The following is a 19394-nucleotide window of genomic DNA, read 5'->3' as shown; positions in this document are numbered from 1 at the left end:
TCCGCCTCCTCCCCATTGATGGTCTTGTCCTACCTTGCACAACTCCCCTCCTCCTCGCCCTGTTCTGGGGCCCTTCCCACCCCACCCAATCTGTGGACCCGCCCCCTCGCCTCTCCCTCGTCACCGCCCCAGTGGGTGGACCTGCCAGCTCTAGGCCCCGCCCCTTGCCTTTGACGTCTCCCTCCCCGCATTGGGCTCCGCCCGGATCTGGCCCCGCCCCCACGGTGATCCTCCCATGGCCCCGCCCTGCCCCGGCCAAGCTAATTGGTTTCTTTCTGCGGAGCTTCCCGAGCTCCGATTGGCTGTACTCGTCGCCGTTCCGCTGTTCGATTGGCCCGCGGGGCCCGCTTTCGCGAGGACCTGCTCCTCGACGGGGCGGGGCCAGCGGCGGCGCGCAGCACGGGATTGGTCAGCGGCTCAGAGGGGGCGGGCCCACGCCTCGCGCAGTGCCTCTCCAGAAGCTCCAGGAGCAGCTACTGCCGCCTCAGTCGCCTCAGTCGCTTCAGGCTTGGTCGCCTCAGGCTCAGGCACCACCGGGATCTTCAGTCCTCACCCCCAGCCCCGCCCCGGCCGCCCTCCCGTGGGCAGGCCCGCGGGCACGCCCTCTGCCGCGGGACAGGTGAGTGATAGCGGGCAGGGCCGGGGATCCGGGGTGGGGAATCGGCTGGAGTCCGGGGCCGGGGTCGTGGGTCGAGGGTAGGGGTCCCGGCCAGGGTCTAGCCGGGATCGGGACCAGGGATCGGGAATAAGAATCGGAGGTCGGGGATCGGAGTCCGGGCCGGGATCGGGGCGGGGGATCGTGGGTCCAATCGGGGACCCGGACCCCTAACTGGGGTCGAGGTCGAGCCGAGATCGAGGTCGAACCAGGGGTCGGGAACCCGTAACCGGGTTCGGGGTCCGGGCCGGGCGGGGGACGCAGGTCTCCGCCAGACAGAGCTCCGCGGAGAGCGCGGCGGACCCCCGTGGGGCCCGGACTAAGTTGGGCTGCCCCAGGGTCGCGGGCCGGGCGGGGCGGGGCCGGGCCAGGCCGGAGGCGGGGAGGGGCGGTCCCGGAGGACCCGGCGGCGCCCCCTCCTCAAGTTGGCGCCTGGGCCGCGCTGCGAGCTCACGGGATTGCAGATCCGGACGGAAACTGGGCGCGGGGAGGGTTTCTGAGTGAAGTGACAGCGCGGCTTCGGCGAAGCGCGGACCCCGCCTGAGCCGCCCTCCGAGATCAGAAGTTGTAAACGAGGATCGCGGGGTTCAGCCTAGCCTGTCAGCGGGTGTTCGCCGCAGGTCTGCTCCGGACTTCAGGAGGCTCACATTTCAAAACGGTGTAAGTTTCGTCGCGTCTGACCCAGGAAAGATGTGAGGGAAAGCGCAAGGTTGGCGCTGGGCTCCGGGCGGCGGGCCCAGGGGAGGGAAGAGGCGCGGGGAGCTCGGGGCGGCGCCGGGACCGAGAGAGGGGATCCGCGGGTGCCCTTTGTGTCCCGTTCGCTCACACGCCCAGCATCTGCCTCCTCGACTCGAGTCTGCCTCCCTCCGTGACCCGCGTCAGAGCCTGGAGCAGGGCACCTGCGGCGGTGCGGCCCCTCTCTTCTGGTTGCTGTATGTTCTTTTATTTCGGGGTGGGTCCAAAAGTGTTTATTGTTCCCATAAATGTTTCACTCTGGAAGTATTGTTTACTGAGTGTGTATGTGTATTTCTTCGCTTCTACTTTTTTACTTAGTACTCCGAAGTACTTGCATAACAAATTTGAAAGTTAACAAAGCCGGGTCTTAAACCTTGTGCTTGGGGTTGATTATCTTTCCCCACCTTCTTTTGAGGCAACACGGACTTCCGGGTCTTTTTGGCTCTGCAGTGGGCTAAGGGCACTCTGGGGTGATGAGAATTTCTGATGTGTAATTGACCAAAAGGAATCCTAGGGCAGCAGGGCCTTGATGAGAGACGTTTACAGACTAGTCTGGGTAATAAACAGACCATGCAGTTCACACCATTCCTCTGGCACAAAGGGCACCTCATCTTTCCAGAATTTAATTTGCTGTCAAGGGTGAACTATTGCCCCGTTTCTGTTCTTTGAACTTGTCTTTAGAATTGGGAACCAAAGGAAGTGTGCAAAGGTACTTTCCTATTGAAGAAAACGGACTTCCAGCCCTCTCACACACAGGAACAACTCATATCATCATAAAATGTCTCAGAGATGTGCATTTTGGCCCAGAGACTGTTTGCAAAACAGTGACACTCTGGAGGGGTTGCTGGCAGAATCCGAAACAATCTCATTGATCCTTACATCAGAGGAACTGGAGTAGTTGTGTGTGGTGTGTTCAGACCTGGAGATCCACCAGATATCAAGGAGTCTTCAAATATAAGTGCAGTCACTGACTGACATTGGTCACTTTTGAGCACTAATGTTCTGTTGTTTGTAGATGCTGTTATTTACACAGTGCAAGTTCATTACAAGTGTGTTAGGATTTATATAACTTTATGCATGGCAACCCACTCCAGTATTCTTGCCTGGAGAATACCCATGGACAGAGGAGCCTGGTGGGCTACAGTCCTTGGGGTCACAAAGAGTTGGACACGACTGAGTGACTAAGCATAGCATGCATTTTCTTAGTTAATACTCAATATTATAAGGTTTTGAAAACAGGTTTGCTGGTAAAAGGAGTTTTTGTTTTGTTTTTTAGCTGAAAAGATTAGATATCTTTTGTAGAAATCAGGGCTTTATGACTGATATTGCCACAGGTGGTGTTAATTAGTGGTGATGTTGGACTTTACAACATCACTTTTCCAGATATCTTTATTAATACTCAGAGTTGGAGAAAATACAGTTTTGTGATTACATTTTAAAGGTATTTGTGAGAAAATTTCACCATATGGATTTATTTTGTTCTATGTTTAAAAGAGCATGCAGTGTTTATATTTGCAGAAGTCCCACAAGGTCCTTGAAACAATCTAGCCATTCAAGGTTGGACACTGTTTCTGTTCCGGCAGTTTCACTTCCTGGACCTGTAGTCATGAGTCAATGGCAAAGTTATTCCCTATGTTCACAGAAATCTCAGGGCTTTATTGTGAAAGTGGTCACAAAGCAGATTTTGGTAGATGAAAGTTGTGAATCCCTTTGGTAAAAAAAGGCTGTCCTTTAGGCCATAACAAAGAAAAATACCTGCTCGTGTATTGGAATCACTCCCAAATTAAACATTAGAATGAATACTGTAGATTTCGGAAGTGCTCTGGTGTTAGTTGTCAGCTCTGGCTGCAAAGACTCTTAAAAGCACCCCAGCCCCACTGTCCATGGTGCTGAATACATGCCCATTTATTTCTGGTTTTTTTTTTTTTTTTGGTCTCAAATTTCCTTTCCAGTGTGAATGTGCTTTTGGAGTTTTAAAATGAATTTCAGCATTCACACTATTAAAGAAGAGTTGAACAAAGGAATTTTATTGGACCTGAATGAAAGTATGCCTTTTAAAAACTCAAGGCATATTATTACCTCTTTTTCTAAAACGTTGATAATTGTGCTGATTCAACCTTTGCTTTGCTTAGTCCCCTTCACCCCAGGTGAGAATTTTCCTCCTACAGTATGGACATCAACTAAAAAGCCCTTGAAATTAAGTGAGACCCTGTTTGCTTAACTAACATCCTCTTTAAAAATGTACTCTTTATTAAAATATACATATATATTTGTACATAGAGGCACTTTGCTTTTCCCTAAACAGAGTTGGGGTTTCTCTGGTGGTTCAGTGGTAAAGAATCCTTCTGCAATGCAGGAGATGCAGGTTCAGTCCCTGGGTCTGGAAGATCCCCTGGAGAAGGAAATGGCAACTCACTCCAGTATTCTTGCCTAGAAAATCCCATGGACAGAGGAGCCTGGTGAGCTACAATCCACTGGTTAACAAAAGAGTCAGACATGACTTAGTGACTAAACAACAACAAACAGAGTTGATTGTAACATCCTTCAGCCTCATTGGCATGGCACTTCCCAGTCTTCCTGGAGAGGGGCTGGAGCCCTCTGAGAATGTGGTGGGGCTGTTGGGCAATTGCCAAGCATTCCTGTTGTATTGGAGCAGTATCTACTCTGTTGTCTAGAGTTTTGAGTACATCTTTGTATATAATTTTAGATAAATCCTTTATCTATCTTGAGGCTAATTTTGTCTGTTTAGAACAGGTTAGCAGTAAAAAATAATGGGTGTCACTTGCACAGAGATTCTTCCACATGATAGTAAATTGTGCATCAAACAAAGTGGTGGATTGTTGAGGTGTTTTTTTTGTTATGAACATCTGAACTAGTTCTTTGGCCCTGTCAGCTGTACATGTAACCCTGGTTATTCTTTGACATCTGGTTTTTGAGGGAGACCCAGGGCAGCTTCCTTCTGCCTCCTCCAGATTTCAGAAATCCTCTCTGAGTGCTGCTGTTTGCCAGGCCCTGTGCTATGATCTGGGAACCCACAGGGAAATGAGACAGAGTTATCTTTGAAGGACTAAGCACTTTGGACTGAGGACAGGACGTGAAGACAGATGATTACAGGGGACACACTCAATGCTGCAATTGGGGTACACAGAAAGCTGGGTTGGTGTATGATTCATTTAGACTGGGAATCAAAGAAGGCTTCAGAGAGGAGCTGACTTCTGGGGTGAGCCCTGGAGTTTGGGTTGTAATTATTTGTGCATAGATAGGTATACACTGATTATGAAAGACCAGAAAGTTGGTGTCATTGGAGGACAGGGAGTATGGTGGTGCTGAGGCTGGAGGTATAGGGGATGTTGTGAAAAGGTTGGGACTCTGCTAGAGGTATTGTGGGGGGAGGGGACATTGAGGAGAGGTGTAGTATGCAGAATAATGGCCTCCCAAAGCTGTTTGCATCCTGAGCTCCAGAACCCGTGAATGTGTTATGTGTCAAAGAGGATTTAAGGTAGCAGTTAGAATGAAGGTTGTTAATCAGTTGACTTTAAAACAAAGGAATTATCCTGAATTGTCCAAGTGGGCCTTAAGTTGTCACAAGGGTCATTAAATATGGGAGAGAGATGCAGAAAGGCAGTGTCAGAGTGCTGTGAAGTGACAAAGACTCTACCCTTCACTGCTGGTTTTGGAGATGAAAAGGATCATGAACTAAGGAATACAGGCAGCCTCCAGACTCTGGAAAAGGTGAGAAAATTGGTTCTCCATTTTCCAGAAAGGAACACAACTGGCTGACACCTTGATTCTAGCCCATTGAGACCTGTGTCTGACATCCTCCCACCCAAGCACTAACCAGGCCCGACCCTGCTTAACTTCCGAGATCAGCTGAGATTGGGTGTGTTTAGGGTGGTATGGCTGTAGATTGACTTCTGACCTCCTGCACTATAAGATATTTAATTTATGTTGTGTTAAACCATATATTCAATGGAAAATTTTTTAGAGCGGCTGCAGGAAACTGAGTTGGGACTCTACTCTAGAAAGTTTCAGCTGGGGAAATTTAAAGAGGAAGTAACCTGGTCAGTTTGGCTGTAGAAGATAAACAGATCCAGTTGCTATTTAGGAGGAGGTTGCCCTAAGTTAGCAGGGTTCTGATCCCCAGTTTCATTTCCTGGCAAGACTGGTTTCTGACCTTGCGTTACTTGGCTTGAGTCCCAGTTGAAGTTTTCCTCTAAGCAGCCTGCTCAGCCTCCACCCTTGCTAGTTGCCATATCCCACTGGTTCGCTGTTCCCTGTGCTGGGAAGACAGGGGAAAGTGGATCAGGTATACATCTATCTATGCATGATATTGTGGGGATTGTGGGATCACAGGGTAGGCTCAGTTCCAGCCTCAAGAGCTGTTGTAAACAATGTCTCAAAGGTTTGTTTCTTCATTTCTTTGCTGATCCTTTATAATTCAGATGTTTAATTGTTGTCAGTTGAGTAGATATGAAACATCTCACTGTTTTAATTTCTGTTTCCTTGATTACTAGTGAGTTTGAGGGGTTTTTTACCCATTTATTGGCTCCCCGAGTTTTCAAGTCTATAAATTGTATTCTTATATTGCTCGTCTGTTTTTGTGCCTGGGTTATCCTTTTTATAGCTTTTTTGAAGTTCTTTATATTTGGATTCTATTTGCGTCCTATTTTTTATCTTTTTAAAAATGCTATTTTGATGAACAGATGTTTAATTTTAATGTCGTCAAATTTATCAATCTTTTTCTTACTGTTGGTGGTTATTAAGTCTTATTTAAGAAATTGTTTGTTACCTCATGGTCATAAGATATCCTCCTCTTAAAGATTTTTTAAAAAATATTTCCTCCTTATATTCTACTTTGAACTTATTTTTGTATGAGGCAGGAGGTAGAGATATGATTTTAGATTTTTTTTCCCTTCTGCCAATACTGTTTATTGAGTACTGTTCTTTCCCCAGTGATCTGCAGTACTATCTCTGAAACATACCAGACCTCACAAATGTGTGGATCTGTTTCGAATTTCTCCGTGTAAATAGATATAATTTCATTTCTTCCTTCCTAGTCCTTAAATCTTTTATTTTTTGTCTTTTCCCTTTGTTTGGACCACTAAACAAAGTTGCATAGAAATTGTGGTAAGGCTATCCTAATACTGTTTTTCACTTTAAAGGCAATGTTTTCAAACTGTTAAATATGAAGTTTGTTGTGTACTGGTAGATTCCTTTTATTAGGGTAAGGATGGTCTTACCTACTAAATATTTTAAAAAATCATTTATAGATTTTTAATTTTATCAGATGGTTTCTTTACCTATTTTATAATTTTACATCTTTTCTTCCTTGAACTCTGAGGTAAAATATTTTAATATTTTAAATCATCATTAATATTTTTAGTTTTAAATCATCATTGGTTTCTTGGGATCAACTCTACTTTGTCATGATATACTACATTTAAAAATTACTATTGGATCCAAGTATGTAATCTTTCACTTTTGATTTTGGTATATATTTCATAGGAAGTATTGACTAATAATCTTTTCTTGTATTGCTCTTAATCAGATTTGGTATCAAGATGATGCTTCATCATCTCTGCAATAATTTCTGAAAGGGAGAGATGTTTGTTCCTTGGAAGTTTGGCAGAACTGCTTCCTAAATGTTCTAGATGTGGACCCTTTTAGAACATGGAGACACTTGCAGTTAATCACTTTAGAAGTTGGTCCATTCTATTCACATTTTTTTGGCTGGAGGGAGTCATTCTGGATATGCCTAGTTTCAAATGGAGCAGGAAGGCATAGTCTTCCATGTTCTGGAAGTTTAGGACAACTGGAGACTGGTAAACATTAGTAATATTTAACCACACTGTGGAAGCTAATTGATGTCTGTGCTGCCAAATTAGCCAAAATTAAAACTGTGTTCCTTTCTAGGTCTTGTTCGGAGTTTTTCCAAGTATGTTGTCTATCAAGGGGCTGGTTAGATTTCTTGTGAACAAACCATCCTGCTCACTTTCTCCAGAACCCATCTTGGGAGTTCCTGCCTCTCTACCTCTCCTCATTGCAGAGGAAATATCTCCCATTCTCATTCCTTTCCCCTGACCAAAATCTTAATCATCCTTCACAGCTGGCACAGGACCTGCTGAAATCCTCTGCATGAACTCTGACTCGTCGTGAACATTCCCATCACTTTTTACAGTACTGTCCTACATCAGAGGTGCAAAGGGCAGGGTTCAGTTGTGTCTGTGGGTGGTTGGTTGATCAGAAGAGTCTTCATATCCAAGTGCAAGCTTCTCTTCTTTGTCTGAGCTCTGCAGTGGGAAGTTAGGTAGAGTGGACAGACTGTGTGAATGAAGTTGACCTCATTCACACAGTCCTCACCTTCTAGTATTCATAGCTTGTTTAATACCCGCATCTCCATTGAGGTGGGACCTGTGACTGTGCTTCTAACCAATGGAATAAGGCAAAAGTGATGGGACACAAATTCCGTTATTATGTTACATTATACAATTCTATCTTGCTGGAAACTAATTTGCTGTTGTTGTTCCTTAATCACTAAGTCATGTCCTACTCTTTGCAACCCTGTGGACTGTAGCCCATCAGGCTCTTCTGTTCATGGGATTTCCCAGGCAAGAATACTGGAGTGGGTTGCCATTAACTTCTCCAGGGGATCTACGCAACCCAGGGATTGAATCTGCGTCTCTTACATTGGCAGGTGGCTTCTTTACCACTGAGCCACCAGGGAAGCCCGGAAACTGATTTAGAGAGTCTCTCTGCTCGCTTGAGTAAGCACCTGTGTTGGAGAAGCCCACGTGGCAGGAACTGCAAGGTGGCCTTTAGGAGCTGAAGGCCACCTCCAGAGACAACCAGTAGGAAGTAGGGACCCTCAGTTTTACAGCAAAGAAGCAACTTCCACCAACAACCTGAGTGAGCTTAGAAGCAGATTCTTCCCCAGTTAAGCCTGCAAATGAGAATATAATCTTGCCAACATCATGATTGCAGCCTTATGAGACCCTAAGCAGAGGACCCGGTCAAGCCTGTTCAGACTTGTGGCCTTGTTACCGTTTGTCATGCAACTGTAGAAGACTAATGCACCGAATTTGTACTGACCTCCCAGTGACCTCACTAGAAGTGGGTTTAGGCTGATGAGGGTTGTTTGAATCTATTGGGGATAATCAATTTTTTAATTATTAAAATCTTTTTCTATTTATAAAAGAATTGAAATAGGCAGAAAGTATAAAGCACAAAATCAACATCATCTGTAATCTTACCACGCAAGGATAGCCAACTTTTTCTACTTTTATATAATATATGATATGCATTTCCTTAAGTTCGGATTCATTCCATAATATGTTTTATGGACAACTTTCTTCTTTGTAGATAGTGAACATTTTTTGCATCATATCATATTTTTCTAAATTATTATTTTGAATGACTGCATAATATTCCAGTGGGTGTCCCAATTTATTGAACCACTTTCATATAGCTGGGCATTGATGCTGTTTATAATATTTACCTTAATGAATAATGCTTTGATAAGTATCCTATACAAAACTCATTGTGTGTATCCTTGATTATTTCTGAAAGAGATTTGTAAAGGCAGAATTCTCATGTCAAAACTTGTAGAGGTTTTTAAACTTTTTGATATTAACCATACAGCTTCCAGTGTTCTTTAAAAAGTGTACAACTCAAGCATCTGTTTCCATAACTCACCACGTGGCAATAGGACAGAACTATTGATTTTTAAGCATTTAGGTTCCTGTTTTCCTAACCCTGTTTGCAAAGTGCTTTTAAATTATTCATCAAAGTGCAGTGTTCTATTTATAGACACATTTGTGTATGAGATCGCTCCCTTAATGTCTGGGCAAAAAGCCTTTGAATTGCTATTATCACATCCCTGTCTTTGCAAATCCTTTTCTACTCTTTTCCACCCTTTCTTTGTTTTCAACCAAATAGAGACACTGAAAACAAGGTTTTGTAGTTGAAATGGTTACTCAGATGAAGTGGCTCTTCTGAATGAGCTCTTGTTCTTTTCTTCTCATCGTTCATTAACTAGTTGACTTCAAAAAGATGAAAGATCAGAAAAGTATTAATTATTAATTCAAAAATACTTCCTGATTCATAAAATAATGAGTGCTTATTTAGAAATTTTATGAAATAGTGATTAGCATCAAAAGCAGAATAAAATTCTTTAATTCCACCACCCACAGATGACTACTATATGAAGAAAACTTGTTCATACTAGCCTATTATTATTATCATCTATTGATTAGATGCTGATTACTAATGTTTTAGGGGGAATTTTTGAGTCCATGTCTATGAATGAAATTGACCCGTATTTTTCTTTTCCTATAGCTGTTCACGTCTAATTTGAGATGAATGGTTACTTTATCATTTGCAGCTTTTATCTTTCACTAGTATGTGCATTTAAGATGACACGTTTCCTTATAAATAATGTTTCAGCTGCATCATACAGAGTTTGATTTGGGGTATTTTCATCATTGTTTAGTAAATGCTGTGCACTAAATTGTTCCTCCCTCAAATTCCCCTGCTGAAGCTCTAACCCCAGATTCATGGTACTGGGAGATGGGGCCTTCAGGAGGTGATTAGGTTTAAATGAGGTCATGAGTGTGAGGTCCTTATGATGGGATTAGTGCCTTGTAGGAAGAGACCAGAGAGCTTGCCCTTTTTCTCTCTTTCCTTGCCATGTGAGGTCACAACAAGAAAGCAGCCAGCTGGAAGTGAGGTAATGGGCCTTCACCAGAACATAACCATGTCAGCACCTTGATCTCAGACTTCCTAGCCTCCAGAACTGAGAAGTAAATGTCTATGTTTAAGCCCTGAGTCTATGGTATTTTGTTATAGCAGCCTGAGCTAGTACAATATAATTTCCATTATGATATTTTTCTTTGATTTGTAAGTCATTTAGAAGAATATTTTAAAATTTCCAAACATCTGCATATTTTCTCATTTTATTCTTTTCCATCACAATTGCATTGCCCAGAGATCATGCTCTTTATTTTAATCTTTTGAAATTTCCTGATGTGCCTTATAGTAGAATATGGTCTATATGTTTTCTCAAATGTTCCTGGGTGCTTGAAAAGAGTTAGGTTCAGTGTTCTATATATTCTATTCAGCTAACTCGATAAGCATATTACTCATGTCTTCTGTTTTCTGACTGCCTTTTTGTCTGGTTGTTATATCTGTCACTAAGATAATTACACAATTTCATTGTGATTATGGATTTGTCTTATTTCTTCTTGCAGTTCTGTCAACTTTTATTTATATACTTTGAAACCATATTATTAGGAGAATGCAAATTTAAAATTGTTATGTCTTCCTGATGAATTCAGACTTTAATTATTATGAGTGGTTCTCTTTATCTCTAGTAATGTATCTTTGCCTTTTTGTTGTAGTGTGTCTGATACTATTATGGCTATATCAGATTTCTTTAGGCTCATATCTGCATGAAATCTTTGTTTTTTTATCATTTTACTTTCAGCCTTACTATGTTTTTATACCTTAGATATGTCTCTTGCAAAGGTTATACAGTTAGATTTTTTTCATCCAATCTGATTATCTTTGTCCTCTAATGGGAGCATTCAACTCATTTACATTGAATGTAATCATGATCTATTTGAGTTTAAATCTACAGGCCTATTATATATCACTTTTGTCCCATGTTTTCAGTGTTTATTTTTCTCTCATGTGTTATTGTGAAACTAGTGTTATGATTTTGAAAAATCATTCTACTTTTCCACTCTCTCTAGTGTATTGGAGGTTATATTCTATTTTCTTTTTGTGGTTACCATGTGAATTAGATAATGTATTATTAACTCATCCAGATAACTCACCCAGATAAAGTTATACCTTCCTCTTGGGCCATTCAGAGATCACAGTTTCTTAGAATACTTAAATTCCATTCTCCCCTCCAGATTTTTGTGTGCTTGTAACTGTATATTTTAATTCTATATGCTCTTTTTAAACTCAATGAAGTAACATTAACAGTGTTAATATTTAACATATTATCCATGTTCATTTAGATTTACTCATCCTTAGCTCAGTTGGTAAAGACTCTGCCTGTAATGCAAGAGGCCCCGGTTAGATTCCTGGGTTGGGAAGATCCGCTGGAGAAGGGATAGGCTGGCTACCCATTCCAGTATTTTGGGCTTCCCTTGTGGCTCAGTTGGTAAAGAATCTGCCTGCAACGTGGGAAACGTGGGTTCAATCCCTGGGTTGGGAAGATCCCCTGGAGAAAGGAAAGGCTACCCACTCCAGTAGTCTGGCCTGGAGAATTCCATGGACTGTATAGTCCATGGGATCAAAAAGAGCTGGACACAACTGAATGACTTTCTCTTTCACTTATCGATTCTTTGCTTTTCACTTATCTATTCTTTGCTTTTCTTTGCTCTCTTACATTTCTGATGTTTATTTTGGGGTCATTCCCTTCTGCCTGAAGAGCCTTCTTTAGAAATTCCACTTTTTGCTTATCAATAGATAGTAGACACTTCTGATTTTTCTAAAAGTACTTAGATTTCATTTTTATTATTTAAAAAATTCCTTTACTTAAAATTTTGGGGGGTATATTTTACATGTGTAAAATTCACCTTTTTAAAGTTTATATTCAGTGGTTTTTGGTATATTTACAAAGTTGTACAACTTTCATCAATACCTGATTTCAGAGCATTTTTATCACCTTAAAAAAAAACCAAAAACCTCATACCTCTTAACAGTCACTCCCCATTCCTCCCTCCCCCCAGACCTTGGCAACCATTAATCTACTTTCTGTCTGTAAGGTTTTGCTTAATATGTACTTTTCATATGGGTGGAGTCATAAATATGTGACCTCTGGTATCTTGCTGCTTTCATTTACTATAATAATGTCAAGGTCCTTCCATGATCCACTGTAGCATGTATCAGTACTTCATTCCTTTTTATGGCTGATTGGTATGTATGAATAGATTGCATTTTGCTTATCCACTCATCAGTAGGCAGACATTTGACTTTTTTCCATTTTTTGTCTATTATGAATAATATCCTGTCAGCAGTCATGTGCAAATTTTTTTTTATGTACAAATTTTTGTATGAAAACATGTTTTCATTTCTTTTGACTATATATTTAGGAGTGAAATTGCTGGGTCAAATAATAACTCTACTTTTTGAGTAACTGCCAGACTGTTTTTCAAAGATGCTGTACCATTTTATCCTACCAGCCATGCATAAGGGTTCCAGTTTCTCCACATTTTCACCAACACTTGTTATTTTCAATTTTTTGATTATTGCCATCCTAGTGGGTGTGAAGTAGTGTCTAACTGTGGATTAGCATTTCCCTAATAACTGATGCCTTTGAGCCACTTTTTTGTGTGCTCATAGCCATTTGTATATCTTTGGAGAAATTCCTGTTTAGATCCTTTGGCCATTTTAAAGTTGGATTGTCTTTTTGTTGCTGGGCTGTAAAGAACCTGCCTGCCAATGCAGGAGACATAAGAGATGTGGGTTTGATCCCTGGGGGAGGGCATGGCAACCCACTCCAATATTCTTGCCTGGAGAATCCCATGGACAGAGGAGCCTGGTGGGCTACAGTCCATAGGGTTGCACAGAGTCAGACATAACTGAAGTGACTTAGCACTAGCACAAAAATTCTTTCTATATTGTTTACCAACTCCTTATTGGATATATGATTTGTAAATATTTCCAACTGTGAGTTGCCTTTTCACTTTCACGATAGTGTCCTTTGATGCACATTTTCATGAAGTCTAATTTATCTATTTTTTCTATTGTTGCTTGTGCTTTAGGTGTTATATTTAAGACAGCATTGCTTAATCCGAGGTTACAAAGATTCACACCTGTGTTTTATTCTAAAGTTTTATCTCTTAAATTCAGGCTTTTGATACATTTTGAGTTAATTTGTATGTATGGTGTGAGGGAGGAGCGTCTGTATCTGTCTATCCAGTTGTCTGAGCACCATTTGTGGAAAAGACTATTTCCTTAGTGAATGGTCTTTTAACAGCTTTGTTGAAAATCAGTTGACCATAGAACATGGGTTTATTTCTGGAATCTCAGTCTGAGTCCATCCATCTGTATATCTATCTTTATGCCAAAACCACACAGTCACGATTACTGGAACTTTGTGGTAAGTTTTGAAATTGGGAAGTGCGAGTCCTCCAACTTTATTGTTCTTATTTAAGATTGTTTTGGCTATTCCTGATCCCTTGCATTCCCATATGATTTTTAGGATTAACTTGTCAATTTTTGCATAAAAGGCAGCTGGAATTTTGGTAGGGATTGCATTGAATGTGTAGATCAATCTGGGAATACTGCTATTTTGACTGTAGTAAGTCTTGTAATCCACGAGCATGGAATTTATTAGCTGTAATAGCTTTTTTTTTTAGTGGATTCTGAAAGTTTTCTGTGTGTATATAGTTAATTTTACGTCTTCCTTTCTAATCTGGATGTCCTGTATTTTGTTTATTTGGCTGCGCTAGGTCTTAGTCATAGGTATCTGGGAATTTCCATCTTTGTTGCAGCATATGTGATCTTTGGTTGTGGCATATCAACTCTTAGTTGTGGCATGTGGGATCTTGTTCCCTGACTAGGGATCAAACCTGGGCCCCCTGCACTGGGAGCTTAGCTACTGGACCACTAGGAAAGTCCCTGTATTTTTATTTCTTGTGTGATTTCCCTAGTTATAACTCCTAGTATAATGTTGAATTATCTTGGCAGAAGTGGACACCCTTGTCTTCTTCTTGATCTTAGAGGGAGAGCTTTCAGCCTTTCACCATTCATTATATTGTTAGCTTCGGATTTTTGCAAGTGCCCTTTATTAGGTTGAGGAAGTTTCCATCTAGTTTTATTTATTTTTTTAATCATAAAAGATTATTATTGTCAGATGCTTCCTCTAATCTATTGAGATGATCATGTGGTTTTTGTTCCTCTTAATGTTGCACATTACATTGACTGATGTTCACACGTTGAACGAACCCACATTCCTTAGATAAATTCCAGTTAGTCATGGTGGATAATCCTGTTATATATTGCTAGATTTAGATTGTTAGTGTTTTATTGAGGATTTCTGCATATGTATTCATTAGGGATATTGGTCCATAGTTTTCTTTTTCTTGGTGATATCTTTGGTTTTGGTATCTGTATTATATTGGTCTCATATAATGAACTGGGAAGTGTCCTTTTGTATTTTTTGAAAGAGTCTGTGAAGGATTGATGTTAATTCTTTAAATGTTTGGCAGAATTCACTAGTGAACTCAGTTTGTTATTGTTCAGTTGCTAACTTATGTCCAACTCTTTTTGATCCCATGAACTGTAGCATGCCAGGCTTCCCTGTCCTTCACTATCTTCCTCCTGGAGTTTGCTCAAACTCATGTCCATTGAGTCAGTGATGCCATCTAACCATCTCATCCTTTGTTATCCCCTTCTCCTGCCCTCAGTCTTTCCCAGCATCAGGGTCTTTTCCAATGATTCAACTCTTTGCATCAGGTGGCCAAAGTATTGGAGCTTCAGCATCAGTCCTTCCAATGAATATTCAGGACTGATTTCATTTAGGATTGACTGGCTTGATTTCCTTGCTGTCCAAGGGACTCTTCAAGAGTCTTCTCCAGCACCTTAGTTCAAAAGCATCAATTCTTCAGCAGTTGGTCCTGGACTTTTCCTTTGGGAAGTTTTTCAGTTACTAAATCAAAGTCTTTACCTGTCTTAGGTCTATTCAGATTTTTTATTTCTTGTTGAATCAATTTTGGTAATTTTTGTCTTTCTAGGAACTCAGGCATTACACCTAGGTTATCTAGGCAAACAATTGTTCATTGTATTTCTTGATGATCCTTTTTATTTCTGTAAAGTTCTTAATTTAATTTTTTATTTTAGTAATTTAACTGTTCCTTCTCTTTTTCTTGTGGATATGGATAAAGTTTTTTTGGATCTTTTCATAGAATCAACTTCCGGTTTCATTGTTTTTTGTTCTGTATTGTTTTCTATTTCTTAATTCATTTATTTTTGTGTTAATACTTGTTTTTTCCTTTCTTCTGCTTACTTTGTCTTTAGTTTGTTCTTTTCTAATTTCTTAAGGTGGATGGATGGTTAGGTTATTGATTTGAGATATTTGTTCTTTTATAATATAGGTATTCACAGCTAGAGATTTATCTCATCACTGCTTTAGCTGCCTATCAATGTTTTGGTATGTTGTGATTTCGTTTTCAGTCATCTCAAAGTATTTTTCTAATTTTCTCTGTGCTTTCTTCTTTGATTCCATGTTTCTTTAGGAATGTGTTGTTTAATTACTACAAAGCTGTGAATGTTTATATTTGTGTTCTTGATGTCTGAATTTCTTTCCCTTGCTGTCAGAAAACAGACTTTGATTTCTTTCCTTTAAATGACTTTTGACATTTGTTTTTTGAGTATAACATTTAGTCTCTCCTGGAGAATGTTCCATGTGTACTTTAAAATAATGTGTTTTGAAAACTTAGCCAAGATGGTGGAGTAGGAAGGCCCTGGGCTCACATCCTCATGGGCACACCAAAATTACAACTACTTACAGAGCAACTATTTATGTGAAAGACTGGAATATACTGGAAAAGATCTTCTACTACTAAAGATATAGAGAAGAAATTAGATGGATAGGAGGGATGGCGTTTCATTATAGTCAAGACCCATACCCCTGGATTGGCGACCCATAAATGGGAGAATAATAATAATTTCAGAGGTTTTCTCCAAGGCATGAGAGGTCCAAATGCCATGTGGGGCTCTCCATCCTGGGGTTCCTATATTAGGAAGATAAGCCTGTAGAACGTTTGGCTTTTTGAATGTCAGGGAGGTAACTTTTGGGAGAGCCAGAGGGCTGTAGGAAATAGAGACTCTGCTCTTAAAATGTGCACACAAAATCTCTTATGATCTGGGACCCAGGACAGAAGCAGAAATTTGAGAGAAGGCTGAGTCAAGCCCACCAACTGATCTTGGAGAGCCTCCCAGAGAGGCAGGAGGCAACTGGAGCTCATCCTGGAGACATAGACAGGGGGACAGCCATTTTTGGGAGCTTCTATCACGTGGACACTGGTTCTGGCAAGTACCATTTTGGAATCCTTTCTCTAGCTTATTAGCCTTGGGGCCCATCTCTGTCTATGCCCACCAGCCTCTAGATACCAGGAGATACCTCATGTCAAGCAAATAGCTGGATGAAGACATAGCCTCATTCCAATTGCAGCAGACTGCCTTAAGACCCCTTGAGCCCACAGTTACCCTTGGATATGTCCACACCTGGATATGTCCACCAAAGGACCCAGGACCCAGCCTGGCACACTAGTGCATAGGCACTAGACTCTGGCCCTGTAACCAGAGAACCTGGGACCCAGCTCTGCCTACCAGTCAGCAGGCACCACCTCCAGAAAACCCACCCATCAGTGGATATCAGGAGTACCACAGCCCTGCAACCACCATGGCAGGGTTCAGCCCTCCCACAAATAGGCTGGCACCAGCCTTGGGACCCACCCGGCCACTGCCCATGTCAGAACCCACCTCTAAGACACTTTAGGCCCTCAGCCACCTGCCCTAGGATCTGGCCCTAGGCACCAGAGGGCTTACACAAACTTCAGGATACTGTGTACTCTGCAATCAGCAGCATCAGGAACTGACTCCACCAACTAGTGGTTCACAACTGCCCTGGGACCCCTGGGTCATGCAGCTAAATCCTAAGACCCAGAACTATCTGTCAGTAGGCCAGTACTAGCCCCAGGACCTAGCTTCACCCACCAGTGGTCAGGCACCAGCCCCAGAAACTTCTGGATTCTTACCTTACCCATCAGTAGATGGGCACTAGATCTAGGAACACCTGCCTTGTAAGACACACACCAGAACCTGGCCCTGTCCACCAGTGAGCCAGCACTAGCCCTGGAAACCCCCAGATATCTGCAGCCAGCTACCTTGTGACCTGGTCCCACCAACCAGTGACTGGCAGCCTCTGTATTAGGCAGGGCCTGGAAACCAACCACTGTGGGGATCACCATGCCTACTAGACCACTCATAATAGTCAATCCACCACAACAAAAGGACCCATATAATGCACGTAGGGGGCAAACTTAGCTCATATAGCTCTGGTGACCAAAAGTTAGTCTTCTTCTGTGACACATAGGATGTCTCCTTAAAAAGGCAACATCTCCAAGGCTGGGAAATGTAAAAACAGTGAATTAGGCAGAATGAGGAGACAGAGGAACTTATTACAAATGAAGGAGCAAGATAAAGCCCTAGAAGGAGAACTAAGTGAAGTGGAGATAGGCAGTCTACCCAATAAAGAGTTCAAATAATGATCATAAAGATACTCAAAGAACTTGGGAGAAGAATGGATGAACAGAGTGAGAAGTTAGAAGTTTCTAGCAAAGAGTTAGAAAACATAAAGAACAACCAAACAGAGATGAGGACTACAATAACAGAAATTAAAAATATACTAGAAGGAATCAACAGTTGATTAAATGACGTTAAGGAATAGATGAACAACCTGGAAGACAGTATTGAAAATCACTGAAGCTGAATGGAAAAAAGAATAAAAAGAAGTGAGGGCAGTTTAAGAGACTTCTGGGACAGCATCAAACATAGTAACATTCACATTTTAGGAGTCCCAGGAGAAGAGAGAAAGAGGCAGAGAAGGTACTTAGAGACAAAATAGCTTAAAAGTTCCTTAACTTGGGGAAAAAAACCCCAGACATCCAGGCATCCAGGTCCAGGAAACTAAGAGAGTCCCAAGCAGGATCAGCCAAGTAAGGATGACACCAAGACACATTGTAATTGGCAGAAATTAAAGATAAAGAGAGAATATTAAAAGAAACAAGGGAAAAGTGACAAGTTAAGTACAAGGGAACGTCCATATGTCTGTCAGCTGACTTTTCAGTAGAAACTTAAGGCCAGAAGGGAGTGGGGAAGGGAAAAACCTACAACTAACAGTACTTTGCCTAACAAGGCTTTCATTCATTTTCATGGAGAGATTAAAAAAAAAAAGTTACAGACAAGCAAAATCTCAGAGTTCATCACCATCTTAACAAGTTCAAACCAGCTTAACAAGAAATGTTAAAAGGACTTCTTTAAGTGAAAAAGAAAAGTCCACAACTAGAAACATGAAAATTACAAAAGGAAAAATCTCATTGGCAACAGCAAAAGTACACTAAAGGTAGTAAATCAACCATGTACAAAACTGGTAGGAAGATTAAAAGACAAAAGTAGTAAAATAGTCTATATGTGAAATAAATATTAATACTTAAGGGATACACAAAACAAAAAGATGTAAAATATGATATCAAATCCAGCAATCATAGAGGGAGAGGAATAAAAATACAGGGTTGTTAAAATATGTTTGAACTTAAGAGATAAATCTCTTAAAATAGTCATATATGTATAAGTAAATATAAACTTCCTATTAACCACAAACAACAATCTATAATAAATAATAATCTATAATTATCTATTACCTATTATTATCTTTGATAAATTTATAATCCATAAAGAGAAAGGAATCCAAAGGTAACGCTGAAGATACTCACCAAATCACAAGGGAGCAAAAGAAGAAAGGAAAAGGAACTAGAAAAACAACCTCAGAACAACTAACAAAATGGCAGTAAGTACATACCTATTAATAATTACTTTGTGTGTAAGTAATCTAAATGCTCTAATCAGAAGAGTTAGGGTGGCTGAATGGATATAGAAATAAGACCCATCCATAGGCTGCTTATGAGAGACTCATTTCAGATCTAAAGACAGACACAGACTGAAAATGAGGGGATGGTAAAAGCTGTTCCATGGAAATGGAGATGAGAAGGAAGCTGGGGTAGCAATATTTATTTATTTATTTTTTCCATTTATTTTTATTAGTTGGAGGCTAATTACTTTACAATATTGTAGTGGTTTTTGCCATATATTGACATGAATCAGCCATGGATTTACATGTATTCCCCATCCCAATCCCCCCTCCTGCCAAGGGGTAGCAATATTTATATCAGACACAAATTGGACTTTTAAAACAAAGTCTGTAACAAGA

The 19394-nt window shown here is 41.0% G+C and overlaps 1 protein-coding gene across 6 annotated transcripts in view; it reads left to right on the top strand.

The window, feature by feature from the left end:
- The first annotated feature begins 451 nt into the window (after positions 1–451).
- Positions 452–19394, top strand: part of PCBP3 (poly(rC) binding protein 3) — a 222884-nt gene continuing 203941 nt past the window's right edge. For 5 of the 6 annotated variants that reach the window (XM_043875186.1, XM_043875184.1, XM_043875183.1 and 2 more), the window contains exon 1: positions 452–619. The gene's annotated coding sequence lies outside the window, so the exon portion shown is untranslated. Of the gene's footprint in view, positions 620–1054; positions 1316–19394 lie in introns of those variants that run through there. The other variant, XM_043875185.1, reaches the window with a different exon arrangement.

This window comes from Cervus elaphus, chromosome 19 (genome assembly GCF_910594005.1).
Source record: "Cervus elaphus chromosome 19, mCerEla1.1, whole genome shotgun sequence".
In the NCBI taxonomy this organism is placed as follows: Eukaryota; Metazoa; Chordata; class Mammalia; order Artiodactyla; family Cervidae; genus Cervus; species Cervus elaphus.
The sequence above is the reverse complement of the archived record's forward strand: the minus strand, read 5'-3'. Positions and strand labels throughout refer to the sequence as shown.